This window comes from Garra rufa, chromosome 8 (genome assembly GCF_049309525.1).
Source record: "Garra rufa chromosome 8, GarRuf1.0, whole genome shotgun sequence".
Lineage (NCBI taxonomy): Eukaryota > Metazoa > Chordata > Actinopteri > Cypriniformes > Cyprinidae > Garra > Garra rufa.
The window spans coordinates 48,504,199-48,512,975 of NC_133368.1; positions in this window are offsets into that span (position 1 = coordinate 48,504,199).

Sequence of the window (8,777 nt, forward strand, 5' to 3'; positions counted from 1 at the left end):
TCCATCTCATGCACTGAGGTTTTTAGGCTTAAATCAAAGGGTGGTTTAGAATTTAGTTTCTGAGAAATATGCAGGAGTGGTGTGATTCAGTTTTCAGTCAGGAAAAATAGAAACTCATGCAGACAAAGTGACTCCAGAAACATCACATTTAATCTATTATAGTGTTCTTTTAGTATTATTTGTGTACTTTTATATAATTCTTTAGTATTTCCATTTAGCTTGATTTTTTTATTACATTTTATTAATTTCAGTATATTAACTCCCAATTTTTATACTATTATTATATTTAGTGATATTTTAAGTTTTTTGTAGTATTTTTGTATTTTGTAGTATTTCAGTCAAAAATAATATATTTATTATTATTGTTAATTAATTAATTAATTTATTTTAATTTGTATTACTATTATTACTACTATTGTTAGTATTTATTACTTTTGTTGTTTTTTGTTTATTTTATGAAATTTTGTTTATTTTAGTATTTCAACCCCCTAAAAAGTATTTGAATACTTTCATCACATTTAATGTATTATTATTTATTTACTATATAATTTATAAATGAATAAATATTTTTTTATTTATATTAACTATTTATTTATGTTTTAGTAGTGTTGTAATATGGTCTTGCTATTTTGAAAGTATTTATTTTTTATTTCCATTAAGCTTTATTTTTTTTAAGTTTTATTATTTTTAATATTTCATCCCCCTAAAAAGTATTTGAACACTTTCATCACATTTAATATATGATTGTTATTTTAGTATTATTTATATACTAAATCATTTATAAATGAATAACTATTTTTATTTATATTAACTATTTATTAATGTTTTAGTAGTGTTGTAATATGGTTTTGCTATTTTGAAAGTATTTATTTTTATTTCCATTTAGCTTTATTTTTAAGTTTTATTATTTTTAATATTTCTTCCCCTTAAAAAGTACACTTTCATCATATTTAATGACTGTTATTTTAGTATTATTTATATACTGTTGTAGTATTTGTAAATAAATAAACATTTATTTATTTTATGTTTTAGTATGTTAAATTAACAAATCTTAATAAAATAGATATTTTAACGACAACAAAAGCTTGTTGTCGTTAAAATATCTATTTTATTAAGATTTGTTAATTTAGTATTTCATCCCTCAAAAAATTATTTGAGCACTTGAATCACATTTAATGTATGACTGTTATTTTAGAATTATTTATATACTGTTGTAGTATTTGTAAACAAATAAACAAATATTTTATTTTTTGTTTTAGTATGTGCTTTTGTTGTCTTTAAAATATCTATTTAATTACATTTAATCACATTTGATGAATGACTATTTATATACTATAACAGTAGTTATAAATTTAAACAAATATATTTTTTTAATATAAACTATTATAGTTTTTTTTTTAATGTTTTAGTAGTGTTGTTTTGTTCTTTTGTTATTTCTAAAATATTTATGTTTAATAAATTTTATTAATTTTAATATTTCATCCCCCTAACAGTATTTGAACAGTTTCATCACATTAAATGTATGACTATTTATTTATTTTATGTTTTAATGCTTCTCAAAAGCCCTGAGGAAATGCTCCTCAATGGATTCAACTCATCTGGAGCAGGTTTCCATCTCATGTGCTGAGGTTTTTAGGCTGAAATCAAAGGGTGGTTTGGAAATTAGTTTCTGAGAAATATGCATGAGTGGTGTGATTCAGTTTTCAGTCAGGAACTTGTGTAAACAATGTGACTCCAAAAAACATTACATTTAATCTCTTATAGTGTTCTTTTAGTATTATTTGTTTACTTTTATTCCATTAAAAAAAATATTTTTCACTAGTTTTAGAAATTTTATGTGCTGTTTTTATTTCTATTTATAATATGTATTTATTTATTAATTTATTTTATGTTTTAGTATGTGCTTTTGTTGTCTTGAAAATATCCAGTTTTAATAAGTTTTATTATTAGCAAGTGTTATTTTAGTATTATTTATATGCTTTTATAATATTTACAAATAAATAAATAAATATGCTTTTTTATTTATATTACCTATTTATTTATTTATTTATTTATTTAATGTTTTAGTAGTTTTGTAATATGGTTTTGCTATTTTTTTCAATATTTGTTTTATTTCCATTTAGCTTTATTTTATTATGTTTTATTAATTTCAGTATGACAGTGTTATTTTTGAATTATTTATATATTTATATTATTAGTATTTATTTCTCTTTTTAAAGTTTTTTTCATTTTAGTATTTCAACGCACTAAAAAGTATTTGGACACTTGAATCACTTTTAATGTGTAATGTAATGCATGACAGTGTTATTTTATATACTGTTTTAGTGTTTATTAATCTTTTGAATTAGCTTTTTATTTTTATATAATTAAAGTAAAAAAATTTAGTAAATGTATGTGCAATTCAATTTAAGTGTAAGCTTATATTTGTGCAGTGCATTTGGTTGAAATATGCATGCACCTTCATGCATCTTTATGAGTTCCCAGACTTTTACATTTCTATATGTAGATGGTTTTGAGCGTGTCTGAAGTATTGGAATTCCTCAGGATCTTTGCATCCGCCTAGTGGGTCAATCTTGTGACTGACTGGGTCACTGACCAAAGCCTTTCTGAAGCCTCAAACTGAGACTGTGTAAGACTTGCAGCTCAGAAACTTTTAGCCTCCAAATAAGGATAATCAGCCTTCATTTTCATTCAACTTCAACTTTTATTACATACACTCTGAAAAAGTGTTGCACCTTTCCCTCTATGTTTTTTTGTCTTAATAGTTTGAATAATAATCACATGCAAAAACAGTCACTAGAAGATAGACTGTTAGTCCTGGAATCAGTCACACATTGAACCGCAGGCCAAGAAAACCTTGAGGCTATCATATGTTTCTGTGCATTATTTTCGCTATAGTCTGCTTTGTCTCTTTATCGTTCCACTGCAAACTGCATACATGTCTCATGATGAGCCGATTAAATGAACAAAGACATGCATACAAAAGTTGGATCAGTAACAGTAATGTTTTTTGAAGAGGCCTCTTATGCTCATCATCAGGCTGCATTTATTTGATCAAAAATACAGAAAAATTTATATTGCAAAGTGTTTTTACAATATAAAATGTTTTTTTTATATATATATATAAATATATATATATATATACTTTAAAATGTAATTTATTCCTGTGAAGCAATGCTGAATTTTCATCATATGTTACTCCAGTCTTAAGTGTCACATGATCCTTCAGAAATTATTCTAATATGCTGATTTATTATCAATGTTGGAAACAAATATGTTTTTGCAACCTGTGATACTTTTTTCAAGATTGTTTGATGAATAACGAGTTAAAAACAACAGCATTTATTCAAAATAAAAATCTTTTCTAATAATGTAAATCTGTGCTGTCACTTTTTATTAATTTAACACATCCTTGGTGAACAAAAGTATTAGTTTCTTCCAAAAAGAGAAGGAATAAAAATGTACTGACCTAAACTTTTGAACAGTAGTGAATAAGTTAGAAAACCTTTCTATTTTAAAATATTTTAAAATTTCAAATGCTGTTCTTTTTAACATTTTATTGATCAAAGAATCCTGAAATAAAGTATCACAGGTTCCAAAAAGATCTTAAGCTGCACAACTGTTTCCAACATTGATAATAAATCAGCATATTAGAATGATTTCTGAAGGATCATGTGACACAAGACTGGAGTAATAATGCTGAAAATTTAGATTTGTATCACAGGAATAAATTACTTTTTAAAATATATTCACATAGAAAACAGGTATTTTAAATTGTATTTCACAATATTACCTTTTTCTGTATTTTTGAGCAAATAAAAAAAGCCTTGAAGAAACATCTTTAAAAAAATAAAAAATAGTGCTGATATGTGTATATATAAAATTGTATATTTCATTTTAATTCAAATAGCTGCATTTCTCATTTTATATTTTTTTCATTCATTAAAAGTGATAAATTGAAATTAACAAAATTTATAGGAAAACATTTATAGAAAATGCAAAAAGACAAAAAGAAAAAAGAAAAAAAGTGAATACGAGTGAAAACATGAAGCATAAAAATAAAAACATACAAAAGTATCAAATATATTTTCAAAATTACAACAGTATATAAATGGTACAAAAATGACTAATAAAAACTACGCAGACATTTATTAGAAAAACAAAACTAATAAAAATGCCATAACACACAAAACTAGTAAAACTTTAAAGTGAAAACAGAAAATATAAAAAAAACTAATTCATAATGTTTACAAAAAATATAATTGTTTATCAATGATAACTGAAAAGAAAAAGACACATAAAGACATCACATTTAAATTCCTTTAAAAATACAAATACAAAAAAGTAAATAGTTTAATTTAAAATGGATAGATTAATAAAACGAATAAAAAAACAATACTACTTGATATATAAATGTGTGTATATGTATATATGTGGGTATACAGCAGGGAAAATAAGTATTTGACACATCAGCATCTTTATCAGTAAGGGTATTTCTAAGTGGGCTCGGTATTTCTAAGGCTCGGTTAAAGTTTGTGGATTATTGGGAGACTATAGTATGGTCAGATAAAAGCAAAATTGAACTTTTTGGCAGTCATTCTACATACCGTATTTGGAGAAGAAATGGCACTGCCCACCGCCCCAAGAACACCATACCAACAGTTAAGTTTGGGGGTGGAAGCATCATGGTTTGGGGCTGCTTTTCAGCAAGGGGTATTGGCAGACTTCATATTATTGAAGGCAGGATGAATGGAGAAATGTCCCGGGACATTCTGGAGAAAAATCTTCTGCCATCTACCAGAAAGCTGAAAATTAAAAGAGGATGGACATTTCACCAAGACAATGATCCCAAACACAAGGCCAAGGAAACAATGAAGTGGTTTCAAAGAAAGAAAGTCAAGTTGCTTGAATGGCCCAGTCAATCACCTGACCTAAATCAGGTGGAGAGAACTGAAGATCAAAGTTCATAAAAGAGGCCCAAGGAACCTTCAAGATTTAAAGAACGTTTGTGTGGAAGAATGGGCCAGAATCACTCCTGAGCAATGCAGACGACTGGTCTCTCCATACAAGAGGCATCTAGAAGCTGTAATCACCAACAAAGGCTTTTCTGCAAAAGTATTAAATAAAGTGTGTTCAATACTTATTCCCTGTGTCATTTCACTTTATTTATTAGGACTCAACTCGTATACTTAAATATTCTGATTTCTTTGTATGAATTCAATATTTGGCTTGATGGCTACATCTGGTGGAAATTAATACCCTTACAGTAAATACCCTTACTGATAAAAATGCTGATGTGTCAAATACCTATTTTCCCCCGGTGTACAGTGGGTACGGAAAGTATTCAGACCCATTTAAATGTTTCACTCTTTGTTATATTGCAGCCATTTGCTGAAATCATTTAAGTTCATTTTTTTCATCATTAATGTACACACAGCACCCCAAATTGACAGAAAAACACATAATTGTTGACATTTTTCCAGATTTATTAAAAAAGAAAAACTGAAATATCACATGGTCCTAAGTATTCAGACCCTTTGCTCAGTATTTAGTATAAGCACCCCTTTGATCTAATACAGCCATGAGTCTTTTTGGGAAAGCTGCAAGTTTTTCACACCTGGATTTGGGGATCCTCTGGCATTCCTCCTTGCAGATCCTCTGTAGTTCTGTCAGGTTGGATGGTAAACGTTGGTGGACAGCCATTTTTAGGTCTCTCCAGAGATGCTCAATTGGGTTTAAGTCAGGGCTCTGACTGGGCCATTCAAGAACAGTCACGGAGTTGTTGTGAAGCCACTCCTTCGTTCTTTTAGCTGTGTGCTTAGGGTCATTGTCTTGTTGGAAGGTAAACCTTCGGCCCAGTCTGAGGTCCTGAGCACTCTGGAGAAGGCTTTCGTCCAGGATATCCCTGTACTTGGCCGCATTCATCTTTCCCTCGATTGTAACCAGTCGTCCTGTCCCTGCAGCTGAAAAACACCCCCACAGCATGATGCTGCCACCACCATGCTTCACTGTTGGGACTGTATTGGACAGGTGATGAGCAGTGCCTGGTTTTCTCCACACATACAAGTTCAAGTTCAATTTGAGCTTTATAGTCATTATGCTACATGTGTGGACATATAGTGGAACGAAAAGTCGTGTCTGACAGGACCCTGGTGTTACATACTGGTTAAACATAACATAAACATGAAAACAGTACAAGTATAACACCATGTCTACACCGGACGCGAGCGACGCGACGCGACACAACAAAATACATTGGAACCTATTATGCTGTCTACACTGGATGCGGCGCGGGGCCACAAATCCCCGACAATAATCAGTTGCCGCGTTCTATTTATGACGTGCTCACACAAAGTTTAAATGATTTGCAACGGTCGCTTTGTCGCGTCCAGTGTAGACAGACTTTAGCTGTTGCGGCGTGGCGCGACAACTATCGCGTCTGGTGTAGACACGGTGTAAGAATAGCAATTTAGACCTATACGACAGTTAACAATCTGACTAAACACATACTATAAAATAACAAAAAAATCTAGGAAAAATCTGTTGAGCAATCTCAAAGAGCGAGCTGTGATACTCCTGTACCTTCTACCTGATGGCAGGAGCTGGAAGAGATTGTAAGAGGGATAGGTGGGGTCCTTCACGATGCTGGAGGCCTTGCTGGAAGCTCCCTTTTCTCCTGATCTGAATGCCTCATCTCGGATTTTTAGCAGCCCACGAACCTCTGTCATCCATGGCTTCATCCATTGGTGACTGTCACATCATCAAAGCACTTTTTGATGTAAGCAGTCACTGTTTTGGTGTATTCTTGCAGTTCTGTGTGGTTGTTGTAGGTGGCTGCCTCTTTAAACATGTTCCAGTCTGTGTCCTGGAAGCAGTCTTGTAGTGCAGAGGTAGCATTGTCTGGCCACACAGTGAGAAGTGGTTTGTATGCTGGGATTAGCATAACAGTTACATGGTCAGAATACCCTAGGTGGGGGCGGGGTTCAGCATTGTATGCGTTTTTTCTCAGTTGTATAAATAAAGTCCAGTGTGTTGTTTCCCCTTGTTGCAAAGTTCACATGTTGGTAGAACTTTGGCAAAACTGTCTTTAAGTTTGCGTGATTAAAGTCTCCGGCTATGATGAAAAAGCTGTCCGGGTTATTTGTTTGTTGCTCGCTGATGATTTTTTGCGATTGCGATTAATTGCACAGCCCTAGCTCTTAGCCTGGATCGTAGGCTATACCTCCGCGCTTACTGCGCTTCCGTCCTCTCTTGCAACACTTGCGACGCCGTCTTGTGCAGGTAGCGTCAGTAGGTGAGGCCGCGGTCTCGAGGTCCGGGTCCAGCAGTATGCAGAGGCCTTGAAGCTTTCCATTAGTTGCCGACGAGAGTTGTTGTTTTTATGTGTTGCCGATTTCCAAAAGGCTTTGGCGATAATAAGTGCGTTTTGGAGTACTTTCCAGATGAATTTGCGGTAAATTAACGCTGTTTGGAGACGAGCAGACGACGTTTAAAGACAAAAAAAAACACTGTCTTTAGGACCCGGAGTGGCCGCTGCGTCTGACCGCGCCACCATCTTGATTAAATAATACCGTTTAGAATTAAGGCCAAGAAGTTCTATCTTGGTCTCATCAGACCAGAGAATCTTATTTCTCACCATCTTGGAGTCCTTCAGGTGTTTTTTAGCAAACTCCATGCGGGCTTTCATGAGTCTTGCACTGAGGAGAGGCTTCCGTCGGGCCACTCTGCCATAAAGCCCCGAATGGTGGAGGGCTGCAGTGATGGTTGACTTTCTACAACTTTCTCACAGAGCCACAGTGATCTTTGGGTTCTTCTTTACCTCTCTCACCAAGGCTCTTCTCCCCCGATAGCTCAGTTTGGCCGGACGGCCAGCTCTAGGAAGGGTTCTGGTCGTCCCAAACGTCTTCCATTCAAGGATTATGGAGGCCACTGTGCTCTTAGGAACCTAAAAGGTGCCATAGAATGCATTGAGAGAATATTTTAAATTGTTCTCTGATATCTACATAGAAGGTATTTGGCATAGGAAAGGGCAAAAAATCTCCAGAAATAGTTTTACAGGTCCATTTACAACCCTAGAGTTTGCCCCTAGAATGAAATGCTCTGTTATTTGGAAGCTTCATGAATATTAATGAGCTCTGCTCTGATTGGCTGTTTCACAGAGCTCTATAGCTCGCACATGAATAAAAATATATATTTAATTAGGAGCTCTAGCCGCTTTTAATATGCGGTTTGTTGAATCTGCCGTTTTGAATCGCGGATATTTTAGTTTCATTACTGTGATCGCATGTGCTCTGTGTAACGTTATAACGCAGAGGGAGTGCTTCCTACCACACAAGTTGAGCAGCTCGTCAGTGATTCTCCAGATCTGTAAATCATTCGCCATCATCAGCGCAGTTATTTCTCCATCATTCACCATCATCAGTGCAGTCATCTCTCTGTTTATGTGGTAAGTGAAATCCTATGTATAGCAATGTAACAGGCTAGCGCTAGCATTAAGCTAACCGTGTCCCTTCAGTGACTCACGTTGTTTAACTGATGTACTGACGTTAGTGATGATTGGACGATGCAAATGTTGGAGGCGTAACTATTAACGATCTCGGGAAAGTTTCGTAACAGTCGGTGTTATGTTGGAATTGACCTATTTTTCGGTGGTCTTTTGCAAATACTAGATTTATATAAGTAGGAGGAAACGATGGTGTTTGAGACTCATGGTATGTCATGTCCATGTACTGAACTGTTATTATTTAACTATGCCAAGGTAAATTCAGTTTTCCATT